General features: G+C 35.4%; 1 protein-coding gene across 2 annotated transcripts in view; it reads right to left on the bottom strand.

Moving 5' to 3' along the window:
• The window catches only part of CNOT2 (CCR4-NOT transcription complex subunit 2), a 108,601-nt gene that overhangs the window by 69,629 nt on the left and 16,593 nt on the right, over positions 1-22,379 (bottom strand). The window lies entirely within an intron of this gene.

Consider the following 22,379-nt stretch of genomic DNA (forward strand, 5'->3'; position numbering starts at 1 on the left):
AAGTTCACCCCTCAACTGACATATTTTTTCTTTTAAATAAATATTCTCCAGTTAGTCTCAGAAATATACAATTAATACAGATTCAGTCACTTAAATACAAATCCTTCCCATCCAAATGCTTATGTATATGGATGACAGATAGGAGCATAAATTACTTATATAGCTACAGATTCATTCCATTTATGAAGTTTATTCCTATGCCATAAAATGGAAATACATCATATATTTTAAGATGATTAACAGATGTAAACCTAACTCAATATTCTATTAAACTTACTCCAAAGAAGAGGAGCAACAAATGCCAACTTTCACTGATAGCCTTGTCCTTCGGTCATCCAATTTCATGCATACTCCAATAGACAATTCACTTTCTCATGTTGGGCAAAAAAATAACGAGGCTCATTTCTTAAACTGGACAGCAATAAGTAAGTCCAAAATGAGTAGGCACTGTGTACCTTAGCTACAAAAATCATTGACGTAGAGGTGAAAGTCAACAGAAATGCTACCTCAAAATGCATACTGAAAATTAAAGTTCAAAGATTCAAAGGTGGCGCCTACAAAGAATTTGTAAGTATATATTTTCAAGACAAATATCTCTCACCTAAGTTTTAGTAGAACATTTACTCTAAGGAAGTACTGTGTGTACCTACTGAACTAATAATGTTGCTAGCAACTAAAAATTATATTAAAATTTAGAGCAATTATTTCCTATCACATGATATATACTTTGGGAGGGCATAACAAAAACATCTGATTTATAATTCATGAGAGTGAATCAGTATTATTAAAACCAACAAATACACATGTACATAAACATATGGATTACCTCTAAAATGCAATCTATTATGATGGGCAGAAAACATTTTTAAGGAAAACAAATCATTAAAAACTAATATTATTGGATTTAAGTTTTAAAAAGAATCCATGTGACAAAAACCTATCTATTGGCAACTGTTTTACATGTTTGATGACAAAGTTAGTGGAAGCTATATTTTTACTTAATTTCGGCCATCTTATATTGTATGTTTGCCTGAAATACTTTACCATGCCTGGTTCTATGGCAAAACTAATTGCTCATTACCAAATATATATGTACCTTTGGAATTAAGTATGTCTCTCTCAAAAATAACAAAGGAGAAATAAATATATTCACTTCTATAAAGATAATCCTTATCATTTTGCAAGAAATTAGGTTATTTATTAGGAAAAATTACCAAGTGAATTGGATATCCAATCAGAATAGACCACATTTGGCTCAACTTAAATTTTCATGACTGTCACAAAAACAGAGCAAAAATATTTATTATGTATCCCCTAAATAACATTAACCTTATTTTAATACTATTGTTTTATAATATTAATAAGTTTTAAAATAGTACTTGCCTTACCATCAATACATTCATGGTTGACTCTCAATTCAATGAATAGTGGAAAATTTCAGTCACTTCTTATAGGATAAAAATGCTTTCCTACTTAAGTAAGTTATGTTTAAGTCCATGTATTATCTTCAAATTATACTAGTTTCATCAAAAGATATATTAGAAGTCTGAAGTCAAAGTAATTTTCAGCATCTTAATGCTGTACACATCTTTAACAATACAAACTGACTATACAAAAAAAGGACAATTAGGACTGATTTTTATATGCTAATATCTGAACAATAAAAACTAATATTTAATTTGTAAAATTAGCTTAAAAAAATATTCACTTTGGAGAACTATGGATTTTAGCATGATAGGAAAACTTGTTTATTATTTGTTTTGTTTCCCTCTTTTCGGGTACTTTGAAATATTTCATGGCCTAGGGTTTCAATCCTTAGCCATTATATACTGTAACCAATATAGGAGCCAATATTCTGTATTTAACTAAGAATCATTACCTCCTTTTAGTAAATGGAAAAGGGACTGTAGGCACTTTATTTTCTTCTAAGTAAACATGAAAAGTTAACACTTGTCAGCACTACCCTTCACTATAATGTATTAAATAAAAACATCCAGAAGTGAACTGTGTTGACAATCTTCGTATTGTCCATGAAAGGATGTACAACTTTTTTTTTTTTTTTTTTAAATAGATGACCGGTAAGGGGATCTTAACCCTTGACTTGGTGTTGTCAGCACCACACTCTCCCAAGTGAGCTAACCGGCCATACCTATATAGGGATCCGAACCTGTGGCCTTGGTGTTATCACCACCACACTCTCCCAAGTAAGCCATGCGCCGGCCCCTAGGATGTGCAATTTTTGAAGAGAATGTGAATATATATGTGAGACAGAGAGTATGTGAAAAGAAACAAGCATGAGGCAACATGCACTCAAACTAAGTTTATTTTAAGGTTTGTACACTATTTTCCCACAAAGTCCTACAAATATTTAGAAAAGACAAATATTTGCAAAACTACAATGAGGATTTTTATAAAGCAGGGATGTGTTCCGTGATGGAAACACACCTTCTACCTTAAATAATGAGAGAATTAAACAAAATACTTAAAACAATGGTTTTAAGACATTAAACAACAATCATCTCAGGACAGTGATCATCAAGAAAAAGGAACATGAAGTGAGTCCTACCAGTGCCCCAGCTGACTACTGCCTGTAGAGTTTTGAGGCTGAAGCACAGGGAGGGGAAAGTGGAACCCAATCAGAGCTGAGTTAAAACAATGGTCTAAAAGAGTTTCAAGTTAGGAGAGACACAAAGGCAGCTAGAATTTGCAGGGCAGGGAGAAGGAAGCTGCAGACATAAAGAACATCAAGATAGAGAGAGCTATCCCCTTAAGGCTTTAGTTGAGTAATAATCTGTGCAAGCATGTGAAAAAACTACTGAGTCTGTAGAAAAAGCCTTTGAAGAAGAGTCGTCAAAACAATTCTCAGAGCTCATGTTAACACCAACCAGAGCAGAAGGACATCTTAACATAACTTATAAAGTACAGTCCACAAAATAATGAACGCCTCAGCAATGAAATCAAATAAGCTTTAGACCAAAAGATGTTCTAGACTGGCACTAACAAAGCTTAAAGCCAAGTCACAAAAGGATCAAGCTGATTCTAAGCAGCATAACTATACACCAAAATAAAGCTCAATAATATGTAAAATAACACAACAAACTCCAGCATCAAATAATGTAAAATTAAGTGTCTGGTATACAATCCGAAGATACCAGCCATGCAAAGAAGCAAGTGAAACATAATAAAATAGAAAAAGACCTAGAAATGATAGAGATAACCAAATTAGTAGAAAAGGATGTTAAAACAGGTATTGTAAACATATTCCTTACATTGAAGAAGATAAAGAATGAACATAATGATAATAATGCAAAGTATAAAAAAGACCCAAATTGGCAGCACAAAGGAGTTTCTTTATGGTGACAGAAAGTTCCTAATCTTCCTATTGGTGGTAGTTATACAACGTGTGATAAAATACCATACAATAATAGAGAAAGACATAAAAAAAAAGTGAATACATGAAAAAATTGGTTAAATCTGAGTTAGATTTCTTGTCTAATTAGTTATATTGTGCCAATTAATTTCTGGTTTCAGTGATGCACTGTAGTTCTTCTTCCTGTCAAGTTGGCAGAATAAGACGGTCCCCAGCATCACTGTCTCCCACAAATCAACCAATTTACAACTACAAAAAAGCAACAACAGCCAAGCTGGGGCCACTAGAGCTCAGGGAAAGAGAAGGAGAGACCTAAGGAGTGCATGGAGACAGGAGAAGCCATGATGAGAGAAAGAAAAAACCACTCTGACCATTTCGAGCCCCAAAGGGTCCACAGTGGAGCTGCTGAGCGCACGAAGCAAGAGCCGGAAAAAGCTGCAGCTGCACCCTTCGGATGAAGTTGCTTGGAGACAGCAGGGGAGATGACGGCCATGGTGGCCCCCAGGCCAGGAAGACCACTAACAGGGTTCCCGTGGACCCACAAAGGAGTGAGGAGCCACAACAACTGAAAACAAAGGGCCACTCAGAGGCCAGTGAATCGTCGCAAGGGACTGGCGTATGGCCGGTCCCATGGGAAGTGTTTGCCGCACAGGTGGTAGGAAAGACGGGCCCACCAGGAGAACGCTGGCGCACAACAAGGACAGCTGATCTGCACCCCAATCAGAGAAGGACCACTCTGAGGAGACCGGTCAGGAATACAGAATTGCATGGGGTGCATTTTGATGAAAAGACACAGACCCAGGTGCGCCAGATCTCTCGAGAGCCAGAAGTACCTATAAAGTCAACCACTAATACCTGAGCTGCACAAAAGCCTTCTCTAGGGAATCAGCAGTAAAGCAGCAATTTAGCTCAACCACAGGGCTCAAGTACTGGTCCCCACAGGAAGTTTCCCCATTTTAGAAGTAAGCAAAGGACAAAAAATTAGTTCTAGCACAGAGTTCAAATTGTGGGAACAGCAAATAATCCAACACAGAAATGAAAGAAAAAACAAAGTACCAGCAACAGAGACAAAATTTCATATTAACTAATAAAAGTCTCATTTCACCAAAGAACACCTATAACACCTAGAAGGACCGAAAGTCCCCTGGGCTACCAAGCCAGAAAGGTGGGAGGGGCAGGGGCCTCAGCAATGCCCCCCAACACCTGCAACCAATCCCAAGGGTGGAGGACGAGGGCTGCAGCCAGCCCAGGGGTGACCACCAAGCCCTCATAGAAAGCATCCCAGGCTCTCCCAGACAGTGTGGTGGTGGGCCTTGGCCACACCCAAGGCCATGTGCCCCCCCCCCCCCCAGGCAACCAGCAAAGCAACAACCACCAAGCCGCAGCAAGAAAGGCCTCGGCCTCGGGTTCCCAAGCTAGGATGGTGGAGGGAGAGGCCTTTTGCCACACCCCCCTGACATCTGCACCAGGCCTGGCAATAACCAAGCTAATGCTGGAAGCCCCCTAGTCTCCCCTGTGGGAATGAGGAGGGTGCCACAGGCCTCAATCCTTCCCCTCCACCTTCCTCCTTCTTCCATCCCATTTCCTTTCCTTTTCCCCTCTACTCCTCCCTCCAAACTGCTCTGCAACAACATCCTAGAATGGAAAACATTATATTAATAAAATTACATTTTCTTTAAAAAAAAGTTCACATTTTATAGAAAAAAAATGCACTATAGTTATGTAAGATAACACCATTGGAGGAAACTAGGTGACGGACATATGGGGCATATGTACTACTTTTACAGCTTCTTATGAGCATGCTAATCACTAAAAAAAAATTTTTTAAACTTAAAGCTCAACTTGATCTTCTAGAGATAAAAATACCTGTAAAGAACAACACATTAGCTAGGATCAACAGCAGATTAGATGCTACATAAGAGAAGTTTAATGGACTGAAGACATACAAGTAGGAAAAACTACGAAATTAAACAAAGTAACAAAAGGAACTAGAAAAAAAGTGAACTGTGGGACAGTGAACTATGAATTGTGATACAATATCAAGCAGGACTGTAAACTGTGAAAGCAAATCAAGCAGCCTGACATTATGTAACTAGTGTCCTCAGAAGAGTGGGAAGGATAAAAAAAAACCAACAATCAAACATTTTCTAAATTTGATGAGAACTATAAATTCAGAGATCCAAGGAGAACAACAACAACAAAATGAAAACAACCATAACATTCCAGAGTAAAACTGCTAAAAAACAGTGACAAAGAGGAATCTTAAAGCAGCTGTGGGGCCGAGCCCGTGGCGCACTCGGTAGCGTGCTGCGCTGGCAGCGCAGCGACGCTCCCGCCGCGGGTTCGGATCCTATATAGGAATGGCCGGTGCACTCACTGGCTGAGTGCCGGTCACGAAAAAGACAAAAAAAAAAAAAAAATAAAGCAGCTGTGGATGGAGGGAAGACTACATACAGAAACAAAGATAGGAATGACATCAAACTTTTTATCAGAAACAATGCAAATCAGGGGAGAGTGGATCATTTTGAAAGTACAGAAAGAAAAAAAAATAACAACAAATACTTCTAAACCCAGCTAGACTATCTTTCAAAAATATCTCTCAAACAACCACTTTAGAAGACAGTTTGGCAGTTTCTAATGAAGTTAAACATAGGCTTACCATACAACTCAGCAACTGTGCCCCGAAGTATCTGTCAAAGTGAACTGAAAATTTTGTTTACACCAAAACCAGTACGTGAATGTTTATACCAATGAAGAGGTCCTTCAACAAGTGAACAGATGAACCAAATATCTATACAACAGAATACTATTCAACAATAAAAAGGAACAGCTATTAATTCATGCAACACTGATGAACCTTAAATGCACTTTTGCTACAGGAAAGAATCTAAACCAAAAAAAAAAAAAAGCTACATATTGATTGATTCCATTAATATAACAATCTGGAAAAGGAAAAACTACACGGATAAAAAACAGATCAATTTCTCTTCTTTGACCATAGTTTCCCATGCTGTAAAATTAAGTGATTGCTTTAGATGAATTTTTATAACATATGTGGGTCCAAATTTTATATTTTAAATGTTCTACATCAAGGTATTCAACTTTTATTGTGCTTTGCAGATACTACATTTTTTTTTTTTAACAAATTGAAAGTTTGCAGCAACCTTGCGTTGAACAAGTCTATCGGCAATTTTTCCAATGGTGTGTGTTCACTGTCACATTTTGGTAATTTTCATGTCACATATTTGTAATTTTCACAGTATTTCAAACTTTTTCATTGTTGTTATATCTGTTATGGTGATCTGTCATCAGTGATCTTTCACGTTACTATTATAAGTGTTTGGGGGCACCACAAACCACACCCACGCAAGACGGGGAACTTAACTGATAAATGTGTGTTTTCTTACCACTCCACCAACCAGCTGCCTCCCCCTCCTGACACTGGCTATTCCCATCTCTCTCCCTCTCTTCACACTTCCCTATTATCTGAGACACAAAAATATTGAAATTAGGCCCATTAATAACCCTATAATGGCTTCTAATATTTCAAGTAAAAGAAGAATCACACTACTCTCACTTTAAATTGAAAACTAGGAATAATTAAGTTTAGTGAGGAAGGAATGTCAAAGGCTGAGATAGGCCAAAAGCTAGTCCTCGGGCCAAACAGTTAACCAAGTTGTGAATGCAAAGGGAATGTTCTTGAAGGAAATTGAAAGTGCTACCCCAGTGAACATATAAATGATAAGAAAGTGAAACAGCCTTATTGCTGACATGGAGAAAGGTTTAGTGATCTAGGCTGAAGATCAAACCAGCCAAAACATTCCCTTTAAGCCAAAGCCTAATCCAGACTAAGGTTCTAACTTTCAATTCTGAGAGGGCTGAGAGAGGTGAGAAAGGTGCAAAAGAAAAGTTTGAAGCTAGCATAGGTTGGTTCATGTTTAAGGAAAGAGGCCATCTCCGCAACATAAAAGTGAAAGGTGAAGTAGCAAGTGCTGATGCAGAAGCTGCAATAAGTAATTCAAATGATCTAATTTGTGAAGCTGGCTACACTAAGCAATCGATTTTCAGTGTAGACAAAAGAGATGCCATATTAAGACCTTCACAGAATAGTAGTCAATGTCTGGCTTCAAAGCTTCAACAAATAGACTCACTCTCTTACTAGGGGCTAATGCAGCTGGTGACTTTAAGTTGAAGCCAATGCTCATTTACCATTCCAAAAATCCTAAGGCCCTTAAGAATTACGCTAAAGCTACATTCACTGTATTCTATCAATGGAACAACAAAGCCAGTATGACAGCAAATCTGTTTACAGCATGATTTACTGAACATTTTAAGCCCACTGTTGTGTGCTCAAAAAAGATTCCTTTCAAAATGTTACTGGCTTATTGACAATGTACCTGGTGACCCAAGAGCTCTACTTAGAGATACAAGGAGATTAATGTTTTCATGCCTGCTAACACAACGCCCATTCTGCAGCCCATGGATCAAGGAGTAATTTTGACTTTTAAGTTTTATTATTTAAGAAATACATTTTGTAAGGCTATAATTGCCATATACAGTGAATCTTCTGATGGATCTGGGCAAACAAAGTAAATTGAAAATCTTCTGGAAAGGATTAACCATTCTGGATGCCATTAAGAATATTTGTGATTCATGGAAGGAGGTCAAAATATCAACAGTAAGAGGGGTTTGGAAGAAGGTATTTCCAACCTTCATGAATGACTTTGAGGGGCCTAGACTCCAGTGGAGGAAGTAACTGCAAATGTGGCAGAAATAGCAAGGAACTAGAATTAGAAGTGGAGCCTGAAAATGTGACTGATTTGCTAAAACCTCATGATAAAACTTTTAATGGATAAGGAGTTGCTCCTAATGAATGAGCAAATAAAGCGGTTTCCTGAGATGGGATCTACTCCAGGGAAAAATGCTGTGAACACTGCTGAAATGACAACAAAGGATTTGGAATATTACATAAACTCAGTTGATAAATCAGTGGCAGGGTTTTAGAAGATTAACTCCAATTTTCAAATTAGTCTACAGTGGGTAAAATACTATCAAACAGCATCACATACTACAGAGAAATCTTTCTTGAAATGAAGAGTCTAATATGGCAAACTTCACTGTTGTCTTATTTTAAGAAATTGCCCCAACCACCCCAACCTTCAGCAACCACCACCCTGACCAGACCGCAGCCATCAACACTGAGGCAAGACCCTCCATCAGCAAAAAAAAATTATGACTCACTGAAGGCTCAGATGATCGTTAGCATTTTTAAGCAATAAAGGTATGTACTTTAAATTAAGGTATGTACTTTTTTTAGACATACTGCTAGTGTATATTTAATACACTACAGTATAGTATAAACATAACTTTTGTATGCAGCAAAAAATTCGTGTGACTCACTTTACTGCGATATTCACTTTCTTGCAATATTCACTGTACTGCTGTAGTCTGAAACTGAACCAGCAATATCTCTGAGGCATGCCTGTAATCTGGTAGTCATTACCATATTCAACTTTAAGTTAAAACTTGAATTTGGTCAAAGATAAGACAGTTGAACCAGCTGAACAGGTTTTTTGTTTTGTTTTGTTTTTTATACAGAGGACATTATATTCCAGGTTGGCTATTAATTAGAACACACTACAAGATGTGACCAATTTCACTGGAGCTCAATATAAGCTCAATATAAGCTTAGCCATTATCTTTAAAAATCTCAGTGTTTCTGAAATTCTAGAACTATGTCCAGCAATGTTTTCTTAATAGGTAGACTGTAGTCACAAAAATGTTTCCTTGCCCTTATGAACTTTCAGTTTGAACACATGGATAAACGTTTTAAAAATTCTAAGTTGATGGCTAGTGGTATATACAAGAAACATGTGCAGACAAAATAAAAATAAATAGAACTTAAGAATTTCAGTTTCATACCATATTTGATCTGGGAAAATTGCCATACTAACTAAAAGGTTTTCCTGAATATTTTAATAACATAAGTTTCATAGGTCTATAGTAAATATGTAAAATAAAAAGTTGTCTATATTTACAAAGAAAAACAAAACAATATTCTCAAAATCAATTTACTCTCCGGTTGTCATAATTTAATAGCTTATAACTTAATTTTGTGTGTGTCTTCTATTTTCTGTAGTGGTAGACTGACTTCCTGATATACTGCTTCTAACACATCTGTGTAGTTCTATCACACATAATCCAAGGAAGATTTTATGTATGTGATACATAGAATTTGCTACAAAATCAGATCTTTCTGTATAAAAGGTCCAGCATCTCAAGACATAGAATTTTTTTATAACCAAGGCTTAAAAGTCCCAAATGAAATGAAACACAATAAAGGGAGTCCTACTGAACTTAACAAATTTCAATAATTTCTGAATCACAGGCTTGAAAATGAAAAGCTTCTCATTTGTTTAAAGCTGAAATGAAATTGGCATATAAAATTAAGACAATATGGGGGCCTTTCTAATCTTCCTGCTGCCTGAAACTTACATATGTCTACACAAGTTACTTAACCTCCACGTGATTCAATTTCCTCATATTATACATGAAAGTAATAATATCTGCATGGTCTAGTACATGGTCTAAAGAAGGAGTAACCAATGAGGGAGATGAAAACTAGAGTGTGGTAGATATCCTGAAAGTTAACTGGGGTAAGTGGTGCAAGAAGGAATGTAATCAACTGTTTCAAATGCTATTGATTAAAAAAAAGAGAGAGAGAGAGAATCTTTGGATTTCACAGCATGGAGGTTACTCAATCTCCTCCACAAGAATAGCTTTGGTAGAATGGTGGAAATAAAAGCACTAACTAGACTGGGTTCACAAGAGAACAAGAGAGAAACTGAAGAAAAATACAGACATCTTTTTCAAGGAGTTTTGCCATAAAAGCAAGAGAAACGGGGAAAAACTGAAAGAAAATGTGGAGTTGAGAAAAGCCTATTGTAAGACAGGAAAAATTATGGCATAGAGAGAAAAGCTAGATACAAGATGAGGAGGGAGAATTACTGGAATGAAGACTTTGACCAGATGTGCACAGAATCCATAAGAGATTAGACACAAGGACATATCATCAAAAGAAATAGAAAGTTAGTAAATGGAAATAGATTCAGGTAGGTGAATGGATATAATATCAGAAGCTTATGGAAGTTCTCATCCAATTACTTCTGTTTTCACAGTAAAATAAAAAATGAGGCCATTAGCTGAGAGTGAAGATACTGGAGGAGATGTTAGAAGTTTGAGGGAGGGCCGAGCCCGTGGCGCACTCGGGAGAGTGCGGCGCTGGGAGCGCAGCGACGCTCCCGCCGCGGGTTCGGATCCTATATAAGAATGGCTGGTGCACTCACTCACTGGCTGAGTGCCGGTCACGAAAAAGACAAAAAAAAAAAAAAAGAAGTTTGAGGGGAAAAAAAGATATGAAACAGTCTTCTAAGAAAGTGGAAGAGTGAAGAGATTAGAGGAAATACAGTAAATAGAACTGTCAAGTAGCACTATGGACACACTTTTGACATCTGTGTTTTCTAGCCACATACAACTGCAAGGATGCAGGAACAGTGTACACAGAAGTGGATTTAACCAAGGCTTGTGAGTATAATGAAATATGAGAGAGACAAGTGGTTTAAGGATGTAGGCAAAGCAGTGATTATAATAATGGGGAAAAAAAAAGAAGTGAGGGTATCTTTCAATGTATGGATACCAAGTACTAGCTATACTGATTTTGGTTGTGTTTCTGAAACACATCAAGTCAGTTCTCAATTTAGGGCCTTTATGTTTGTTGCTCTTTTTTCAATGATCTTAACTCAAATTTTCAAATGCCAAAAGGCTTCTTGATATTAACATTTCTGCCTATCTCTCTTCAGAGAGGCATTCACTGAACACACAACTACCTTGTTCTCATTTGTTTGCTGTCTGTCCCTAAGGTAAGCTCCTTAAGTGGAGGAACCTTTTCTATTATGCTTACCACCTTTATCTCAAGTACCAAAAATAGTGACAAATAACAGATACACTTTACTGAAAAAAATGAACCACAAAAAAAACACTAAATCCTTCACTAATTTTATGAACACATCATTTTCCTTAAAGGGACTGCAATAGAAGCATCTTGTCTGATAAGAACAAGTCTAGCAATCAGAAGGTTAATTGAAGAAGTTGCTTACTGCAAATCATAAAATTGATATACTTAAAAAATATAAATGTACATTTATTCTCCTTGACATTCTGATGCAAACCCAGGCCTTTTCTTTTAGTTTAGGGCTACTAATTGGATTTTCATATCTTTTTTTTAATAAACCCCATCTACAATGCATTTTTTAAGATTTCCTGTTTCACATTTAAAGTTGAAGATCACTTCTCAGACTTTTGGCTAAGATCAAGTGTTATTCTGAAGAAGACCTTATAAGACACTTAAATAGTAGAATCTTTCTGAATTTTTACAAATGTTTTCTAGTGTTTTAACAGTTGTCCCACCATAGTAGACACTCCTGGTTGACTACCTAATAGCCCTTATACCTTGTGACCACCATGGTTGTTCAAGTATTTAATCTTTCCCACATGATTCAAAAGTAAACGCTGATGAGTCTAAGTCAATATGATAATCCTATACCTCTTGTCACTAACTGATTTACGAAAGGGCATTTGCATCAATCCCAGCCAGTGAGACATGAGGGAAAATTATGTTCTTAGAAAGGGGCAAAAAAAAATCCCCTCACTTCCCACCAAACATTGTTATATCAGAATACCACATCTAGAACTACTGTAGGCATCCTGTAACCATGAAATAGGAAAAGCAGATATTCTAATAATGGAAGAACAGAAAGAATCTGGCCTTGATGCTTAATCACTTGGCCGCTGCCTTAACCAACAATACAAAAGCTTCCATTCATCCAGATATGTGAGAAAATAAATTTCCCATACCGTTTAGTCAGTTGAACCAAAAGCTTCCTAAACCTCTATGCTTATCCATACCTAATCATTTAGTAATGTGTAAAGCCCTTTATGTGAAGTCCTTCCAAAGAATTTATTCAAACAGCTCTGTCTTTCTACATTCATATTTCACTCATATTTCATTAGCTTAAGATAATATTTAAAGTAAAAATTACATTAAAATTGGCATAAAAACTGATTCTTGTAAGGCATATAACTAACCCAGTGGAGAAAAAGGTACGAGAGCAAACTACAGAATAGTTTACTGGCTGTAAGTGCTCAGAATACTCTGGACTACAAGAATCAAAAACAATAGTTCTTTAAAAGGGCAGGTCAGTTAAGCAGAAGTTTGTTAAGGATAAGTGTTACAAATACATTTCTGTATATAATAGAGCCTATTTATAACAAATAGATGTTCACCTATGTGTGTGTGTGGGGGGGGGTCACTAAAAAGTCCTATAAAAACTTACGACATATGTTCCCAGAGGAGAAATTACAGTAAAAAGGAGTCAAAAGTAATGGTAAGAGTCTACTCCAACCAAGTAGCACAGTGGTAGGAGCACAGATAAAGAAATTTTATCACAATATGTGTTGTTTCACTGCTACGAATTGAGAATGTCTGCAAAATTCTGCAATTCAAATTTTCAGGTGGTACAAAAAAATGCACTGTTTGCTTTATTTACATGAGTCAAGTTCCATTTTATTATGTATTATATAACAATAACTATAGCAGTTTGACATTTATAAAGGATACCTGTATTCTCTGTGAAGAACTACTAATTAGACAAATTATTTCAAACAGAAATTTACCAGAGATTTTGAAACAAGTATTCAATATTAAAAGTCTTGATAATAATAATCACAGACTCTTTTCTAACTTTCTTCCAAAAATACAGAGTCCTACCTATGCCAGGTAGTAAATAAACAAGTATTAATGAAAAATGCTCATAAGAAATACACAAATGGAGTATTTCTGGAATAAAAACTCCATGTTTCTGAACTGTTCTCCACAGATTTATAAAGCACTAATTATAATTAACACAAGGCCACAAATGGCAATAACAGTCAAATCTTTATTATTAATAATACTCAGTAAAGAATGTATCTTATATATATTAAGCACAACTTATGTTTACCTACCACAGAGTAGTAACTAACTTAAACATCTGGTGGACTGATAAGGGCAGGAGTTTTTAACGTGGGTTCTACAAATCCTCAGTCTGCTGACAGAATGCAGAGGGTGCACGGACTTGGATGAGGAGAAAAAGGGGAATAATTACATCATTATTTTACTAACATCTAATTGAAGTTTAGTATTTCCTTAATTAAAATGTAAGGAACAAGACATAGTGCTATTAGCTGCACGTGTGATTTCTGTCACCACTATAAACCACAGATATCTTCATATCACTTTACTTGCCCCAAATCTCAAATTATGATTCACACTCATTACTAGGCTAAAAATTATTAAGTACAGTAGTCTCCCTTATCCTCAGGAGAAACATTCCAATACCCCTAATGGACACCTAAAACCACAGTAGTACAAAATCAAATTGCCATCAATCAAATATGTTTCTGTTCATGTCTTACACTCCCAAATTTAATGACTTTTCCACTTAACTAAGCACTTTTCACGCTCTGTGGCTATAACTTTTGCAGTTTCAGGTGCAACAGCAAAACTAGAATGAATTTCTTTCTCCTTCACATTCATGGCTAGAAGATTCATTCTTCTAGGTAGGATATACAGTGCAGATAAGCTGGACAAAGGGGTGATTTGGGTCCTAGGCAGGACATAGTAGTATGATGGAAAATTTCATCATGCTACTAAAATTTGCACATCATTTAAAATTTATGAATTGTTTACTTCTAGAAATCTCTTTGTAATATTTTCAGGCCACAGGTGACTGCAGTTAACTGAAACCATGGAAACTGTGGATTAGGGGGACTACTGTATTCCAATAAAACTATATCTACAAAAGCAGGTGGCAGGCTAGGTTTGGCCTGCAGCCACAGTTTACAATCCCTGTGACAGACTACTCTTTTCCTTTTAATTTCTTTAAAATATGCAAAAATTACTTCACTGTTGCTAGAGTATGAGAACTACAACTTAAAGGGGGTGAGTAAAGGGATCTACATGCTGACACAAACACATTCACATTGCACTTGAAGTAATATAAGTGCAGTGGATTGAGTTGTGTACCCAAAAAAGATGTGTTCAAGATCTAACATCCAGGACCTCTGAATATAACCTTATTTGGCAACAAGGTCTTTGCAAATGTAATCAAATTAGGTGGTGTTACTGGATTTGGGAGGGTCCTAAATCCAACTGGTATCTTTATTTAGAAAAAGAGCAGGAAATTTGAATACAGATACACAGAGACACAGCAGAGAGGGAGCAAGAGAAGGCCATGTGAGATGGAGGCAGAAGCTGAAGTGATTTAGCGCTAAGCCAAAGAATGCCAAAGATTGCTGGCAACCACCAGAAGCTGGAAGGGAAAAGAAAGGATTCTTCCCTACAGGTTTCAAAAGGATCACAGCTCTGCTGAGAACATTGATTTGGGGTTTTGTGAGAGAATAAATTTGTCATTTTAAGCCACCCAGTTTGTGGCAATTTATTACGGCAGCCTTAGGAAACTACTACAATAAGTAAATTTTTGAAAAGTTAAGAATGTACACTGTAATCCCTACAGCAATCCTGAAAAATCTATACAAAGATATATACTCAAAAACCCAATAGATAAATTAAAATGAAATACTAAAAACAGCCAAATAATCCAAAAGATGGCAGAAAAGAATCAGAAGAGTGAAAAAATAAAGGGAACAAAGAGAAAAAAAGAAAAAAAAAAAAGGTTTACCTAAACCCAAATATATCAATAATTACATTAAATGTAAATGGTCCAATTAAAAGAGATATTGTCAAAATGGTTTTTAAAAAATATTATGTGCCATGTGAGGCTGTATACTTTAAATATAATGATAGGGTGGTAGGTAAACAGAAAAAGATATGCAAAAACTAAAGAAAGGAAAGCTGGAGTGGCTACCTTAATAACAGAATAAGTACATTTCAGAACAAGTTAAAAAAATTACCAGTTATAAAAAGAATATTAAATAATGATAAAAGGCCAATTCGCCAAGACATAACACTCCTAAACGTGTATGTATCTAACAACAGAGCTTCAAAATAAATACCAAAAACTGATAAGCCTGAAAGGAGAAACTGAAAAATCCACCATTACATTTAGAAATTTCAACACTCTTCTCTCAGTAATAACAGAGCAAGTGAACAAAAGTCAGCAAGGATGTAGAACAACAGGCCACCATCATCAATCAACTAGGTCTAATTGTCATTTATAGAACACCATATCAATGACAGTAGATTACAAATTCTTTAAAAGGGAAAATGAAACATTCATCAAAATAAATCACATCTTAGGTCATTAGAAAAAAAATTTCAGAAGAACTAAATTAATACAAAGGATATTCTGACTATAATAGAATTACAAATTCTGTGATATTGAAACTGATATGAGAAACTGGAAAATCTCCAAATACATGAAAATTAAACCACCTGCTTCTAAATAATCAATCCATGAGTCACAGAGGCACTATAAAAGGAAATTAGAAAATATTTTTAACTGATCAAAAATTAAAACATATAATTTGTGAGATGCTACTAACGTGGTGTTCAAGAGGAAATTTATAATTTTAAGGGCTTTAAATATAAGGAAGAAAGATCAAGTCAACCATCTAAGCTTATGCCTTAAAAAACTATGAAAAAGGGCAAAATAAATTAAAATCAAGCAAAGAAAAGGAGATGATGAATATAAGAGAAAAAAGCACAAACTAAGAAAAGAAAAACTATGAAGAAAATTGAAGATCTAGTTCTTAAAGAAAATCACTACCTCTAAGGCAGACTGACAAAGAAAAAGAGAAGCCAGAAACTACCAATAGCAGGGATAATAAAGAAAATATATCACTACAGAACCCACAGGCATTTAAAAAGATAATAATACCAAAACAACTCTTTACAAATAAATTAGACAACACAGATAAAACAGCCTTATATTCATCAAAAACTTCAGACTATTAAAACTCAGAAAAAACCACGGAACTTGAATAATTTCATATCTATTAAAAAAACAAAAAAAAGAACTCACTGTAAAAAACCTCCAAGCCCACGTAGTTTCACCAGCGAATTCTACTAAATATTTAAAAAAGAAAAACTACCAACTTGACACAGTGTCTTACAGAAAACAGAACATCAGAAATACTTCTTACATCATTTTTATGAGACCAGCATCACCATGATACCAAAACCAAAGACAATATAACAACAAACCTGATAGACCAATATTCCTCATAAACATACAAGCAAAAAATCCTTAACAAATTAGCAAGTCAAATTCAACAAAATGCCCCCAAATCAATAACACTATAAACAAGTATGGTTTATCCAGGGAAAACAAGGCTGCATCAATATTCAAAATTCAGTCATTAAAAAAAAAATAATTGGAGAAAACACTTTTTTAAAAAAAGAAATAGTTCTCTGAGGACTGTTCCATGGTAATATAGCAAATAAAGTATTTCAGATAAACTACTAAATCTCCATAAGGATACTGAGAACCTATGAAACTTGAGTCATACTGCCCCTTCCCTTCCCCTGCCTGCTGAGCATAATGAAAGTTCTATTCTAAGTAGATGGTATCAAAAAGACAGGACTCTCATGTACTCCTAGCTCCCAGCTAGCTTTCCCAGGACAGGCAGGCCAATACAATTTCTTATACCCCACCCCACTCCCCCACACCTTCCTCCACAAGCCTTGAAACATAGGGAGAGGACCTGCTCTAAATATGACATGCCTAGAATACTGGAGCCCCATTTGCCTTCAACTCATCTCACTCATATGATGGAGGTCCCACACATGGAGAGGCATGTCAAAACACAGAAGCTACCACTCTGCCCAGCGTTGCAGCTCAGAGATTCTATCACAGAAAAGCAGTCCTAAGAGCAAAAAGCTCTGAAACTCTCCCCAAAAGAACTGACTTCATTTGGAACAGAGTGTAGGGAAGTGCAAGCCTAAAGGTACTCATAAAAACATGGAGATTTGGATGGTAAGCAACTAAAAGTAAGCTGGTAACTAAAAGACAGCAACAAGCTAAATCACAGGCCAGCTAGGAAGAGCCCTCCTGGGTTCAGAACAAATATTAAAAACTGACCTCAAAAAATGCTCCTGCAAAAGGGCAAACATTTAATTTGATCAGACTGTGGATCAATTTATGCCCCAGAGAACTGTCAAAAACAACAAAACAATCACCAGCATTAGTGAAGACTAATATCTGGGTGAGACACCAACAGAGGCAGGGAGCCTAACAAAAATAAAAATAAGTGAAAGAGACAGTCAAAGACAGCCTTGCTAAAACCACTGTTATCCCAGGGAAACTGTGCCCATACCCAAGGCTACACCCTCTGAAGTAGAATATCAGGCACTTCACATTGCAAGAGAGAGAAAATTTCATTAAAACAGCCAGTCCGAGCCATGACCAAGCAAGCCTCAGTAGAGCAGGAAACAGTGTCCAGAGATGCTACAATGTATTATATAAAATGTCCAGTCCTCCCCCACCCCCCACCAAATTATGACATGCAAAGAAATAGGAAAGAGTAGTCCACACACAGGAGGAAAAAAACAAACAAACACACAAAAAAATACCAGGCAACAGAAATTGCTTGTATGAGGGCCAAGATGTCAAACTTAATGAAGACTTCCAAGCAGTCATTCTAAATATGGTCAATAATTTAAGGAAACCATGCTTAAAAAAATAAAGGTGGGGGGGAGAAAAATAAAATAAAATAAAGTTATGATGACAATGTCTCATCAAATAATCTTTTTAAAAGATGTAAAAAAAGAACCAAATAGATATTACAGAGTTGACAAGTAAAATAAGCAAAATGAAAAATTCACAAGAAGGACTCAACAGGAGATTTGAACCAGGAGAACAAAGACTGGGTAAATTTGAAGATAGACTGATAGGCATTAGGCAATCCAGAGAAAAGAGAAAAATGAAGAAATATGAACAAAGCCTCAGAGAAATGTGGGAAACTATTAAACCAACATATGTGTAATGGGAGTATGAGGAAAGAAGAGAGAAAAGAACAGAAAAATGTTGGAGGAAATAACAGCTGAAAACTCCCCAAATGTGATGAAAAACAATCTACACATCCAAGAAGCTCAATTAACTCCAAGTGGGATAAAGAGACTCACGCCCAGAAACATAACAGTAAAAAAACAGTGAAAGCCAATGACAAAGAGAAATTCTTGAAAGCAGCAAGAGACAAGTGGCTTGTCACCTACAAGGGACAATAAGATTAACAACTGACTTCTCATCAGAAACAGTGGCAGACAAAAAGCTGCAGAATGGCATATTCAAAATGCTGAAAGAAAAAACTGTTGACAAAGAATTTTATATCCAGCAAAACTAACTTACAAAAGAGGCAAAATAAACTAACAGATAAACACATACTGGCACAATTCATTACTAACAGACCTCATAAAGACACTGATAAAGATAATCATGTACGTATAAAGAATAGTATAAATGTATACTTCTTTTCCTTTCTTTTAACTGACATAAGTAAACTGTATAAAACAATATACATGTAAGTGCATTGTTGAGTCTATAATAGAAATGTACTACGTGGTAGTCTCCCCTTACCTGTAGCTTTGCTTTCTGCAGTTTCAGTTACTTGTAGTCAACCATGATCTGGAAATATTAAATAAAAAATTCCAAAACCAAACAATTCATAAGTTTTAAATTGCACACTCTTTTGAGTAGCGTGATAAAATCTCACGCAATCCTGCCCTGTCCCACCCAGGACCTGAATCATCCCCTTGTCCAGCATATCCACACTAGATACTACCCACCCATTAGTTAGTTAGTAGCTGTTTTGGTTATATCACAAAACAGCTGTTGTGATATCACAGTGCTTGCGTTTCAGTAACCATACTATTACTTAATAATGTCTCCAAAGCACAGAAGTAATGATGCTGACAATTTGGATATACCAAAGAGAACCCCTAAAGTGCTTCCTCTAAGTGAAAATATCAAAGTTCTTGATTTAAGGAAAGGGAAAAAAAAAATATATGTCGAGACTGCTAAGATTTATGTCAAGAATGAATCTAGCTCCAAAATTGTGAAGAAGAAAAAAGAAGTATATGCTAGTTTTGCTATCTCACCAAAAACTGCAAAAGTTACAGACACAGTGTGTGATAAGTCCTTTATATAAGGTTCAGTACTGTCCCACGATTTCAGGCAAGTACTGGGAGTGTCTTGGAATGCATCCCTCACATTTAAGGGACTGGGGGAATGACTGTATTTGACTATAACTGCACAAAGAAGGTGGGTGAAACGCTATTCTGAAGTAAGGAAATGGAATAAGATGGTAACCTGAATCCATAAGAAAAATGGAAAGAACCATAAATGTCAAATAAGAAAGTCAATGTAACAAATACCTGCTCTCCTTTCTCCTCTTAGCTCCGTTAAATAATGCAAAATAATAATAATATATTGTTCATTTTATAAAATAAATAGCCGTACACTGATTGCATTGTCTAACAATAATAGCACAAAAAGGGAGAAAAGAAAATAGAACTATACAGAAGTAAGATTTCTGTATCTCACTGGAATTAAGTTAGCAGAAGCCTAAAGTAAATTTTGATAAGGTAAATAGACTCTAATAAGGTTAAGAGGTACATAGTAAGCCCTAGAGTAACAACTAATAATATAAAACGATATTATGGAAATATCATTAAAAGAATTAAAGTGTTACACTACAAAAAGGTCATTTAATTCAAAAAGGAAGCAATAAAGAATTGAACAAAAAAGGTATGAAACAGAAAATGAAACAAAATAGCAGAAATATACTCAACTATATCATTAACAATATTAAATGAAAATGATCAAACAATCCAATCAAAAGCCAGAGATTGTCAAACTACCAAAAAAAATTTTTTTTTAGCTATATAGGAGACACAATGTACATTTAAAAATGCAAATCGTTGAAAGTAAAAGGATAAAAGCTGCATCATGAAAATAGCAACCACAAGAAAGGTGGAGTGACCATACTAACATCAAACAAAATATACTTTAAAAAATATTATTAAAGATAGAGAAAAAAATAATTATGGCAAATGGTACAATCATCAAGAAAACATATCAATTATAACATGAACCTAACAAGACAGCCCCAAAATAAATGAAGCAAAAACTAAACAGAACTGATGAGAGAAATAGCCAATTCAACACTAAGAGTAGTATCCAGGAGACTTTAGTACCCCATTTCAATAATGGATCCAACAACTAGATACAAGTCAACAGAACTTGAAAATCAATATAAAACAACTAGATCTGACAAACATCTATAGAACACACAACAACATCAAAATATACATTCTTCTCATGTGCTAATGGGACATTTTGCAGGATGACCATAGCTATGCCATTAACAAGCCTTATTAAATTTAAAAGAACTGAAACTATACCAAGTAAATTCCCCAAACACCATGCAATGAAATAAGAAATAACAAAATAATATTTGGGAAACTCAAAAGTCTGTGGAAATTAAACAACACCCTTTTAAATAACCAGTGGATAAAACAAAAAACAAAGGAAATTAGAAAACACTTCAAGAAGAATAAACTCAAAAACAGAAGATACCAAAACTTATGTGATGCAGAGAAAGCAGTGCTTAGAGGAAAATTTATAGATCTCGAATCAGTAACTTAATATTTCATCTTAAGAAACTAGAAAAAGATGAGCAAACTAAAGCAAACACAAACAGAACAATGGAAATAATAAAGATGAGAGAAAAAAATTAGTAAAACAGAAAATAGATAAATAAGAGAAAAAAAAATTTTTAAGTTTACTACCTAAAAAGATAAACAAAATAGACAAACTTTAAACCAAACTGACTGAGGGGGGGAAGAAGGAAAAGGACGACAAAAAGTAGTATAATCAGGAAAGGAATAGGGCACATTACCATCAACCTTACAGACATAAAAAGGATTATAAAGGAAAAATATGAACAACTACATACTAACAAGTTAAACAACTACAGGAAGTGGACAAATTTTTAAAATATCACAGACTATCAAAATTTTCTTAAGAATTAATAGAAAATCTGAATAAACCTGTAACAAGTAACGGGATGCATTAGGAAATTTTAAATTACCACAGAGAAAAGCCCAGGCTCACATGGCTTCACTGGTGAACTCTACCAAATATTTATAAGAAAAATTAATACCAATTCTTCACAAACTCTTCCAAAACATAGAAGTACCTGGAATACTTGCTAATTCATTCTATGGGGCCATTATTACCCAAATAACACCACCAAAAACATCATAAGAAATGAAAATGACAGACTAATATCTCTTATGAAAACAGACACAATAATCCACAACAAAATACTAAGAAACCAAATCCAGCAACATATAAAAGGGATTATACACCATGACCATGTGGAATTTATCCCAGGAATGCAAGACTTGTTCAACATCCAAACATCAAACAGTATAATACACCATATTAATAGAAGACAACTACATCATCTCAAGATTCAGAAAAAGCATTAAAAATCCAGTAGCACTTCATGACAAACACACTGAACAAAATAGAAATAGAAGGGAACTCCTCAAACTGATAAAAGGTACTATGATAAAAACCACAGATAATATCATATTTAATGGTGAGAGACAATATCTTCCTTCTAAGACCAGTAATAAGACAAGCTGCCCACTGGGCACTTCTATTCAACACTGCACTGAAGATTCTAGCCAGAACAATTAGTCAAGAAAATGAAATAGAAATCATCCAGACTGGAAAGGATTAAGTGAAACTACCTCTAGTTGCAGATGACATGATCTTGTACATTGAAAATCCTAAGGAAGCCACAAAAAACCATTAGCAGCATTATACAAATGGAAAGACATCCCATGATCATAGATCAGAAGACGTAGGATAGCAATACTCCCCATATTGATCTACTGATTCAATACAATTCTTATCAAAATTCCACCTGGTTCTTTACATAA

This window comes from Cynocephalus volans, chromosome 12, assembly GCF_027409185.1.
Source record: "Cynocephalus volans isolate mCynVol1 chromosome 12, mCynVol1.pri, whole genome shotgun sequence".
NCBI lineage: Eukaryota > Metazoa > Chordata > Mammalia > Dermoptera > Cynocephalidae > Cynocephalus > Cynocephalus volans.